The following is a 731-nucleotide window of genomic DNA, read 5'->3' as shown; positions in this document are numbered from 1 at the left end:
AGAGAGATTTTGTCTCAACAATCTCCCCCTTTTTGATGATGACAAAATTCTTTAGATTATGATTTTTATTTTATGTAAGAATGAAATAATTAAACTCCCCCTCAATCATACAAGTGATAATTTTGAAAAATTTCCCTTTTAACATTCAAGTGAAAGCAAATTTTTGAAATTATGCACTATTGAGATAAATAGATCATTCATAAACACCTAAAAAAAATTCCAGCAACTTAAGCACAATACCATAGGTTCATGAATTCAGCCATAACATCCAACAAACATAATTTGAGTTTAAACATCCATAACAACAGTCAGCAAAACATAATATGAGTTTAAACATAAGACAAAATATAATTCATAATCTGACTCCCCCTGAATTAAGTCAACATCAAAAAGTATAAACTAAGTAAAAACAGAGTCAATCAGCGGAAGATGAATCTTCAGATGATGAAGATGTAGAATCAGGGGCAAAAGAGAACTGGGCCGGTAGCACAGGAGGCTGATCACGGGCGGCAGCTGATGAACCCAAGTGTTTGGTAACCCATTGCAGAACGAGTCCAAACTGAGTGATAGTGTTTTGAAAGTGAGAAAAAGTAACCAACAACTTCTTTTGGTCTTTCCTAATGGTCTTTAGAAGCTTTAAAAACCTTTTGTTCTCAGTTTCTGCCGATTTCATGCTGGAGGTTGAATCTTTACGAGCTCTTTTGGATTTTGAACTTTTAGCCTTATCCTTG

The sequence above is a fragment of the Cicer arietinum genome, chromosome 2, assembly GCF_000331145.2.
Source record: "Cicer arietinum cultivar CDC Frontier isolate Library 1 chromosome 2, Cicar.CDCFrontier_v2.0, whole genome shotgun sequence".
Lineage (NCBI taxonomy): Eukaryota > Viridiplantae > Streptophyta > Magnoliopsida > Fabales > Fabaceae > Cicer > Cicer arietinum.
Note: the sequence above shows the minus strand (reverse complement) of the source record.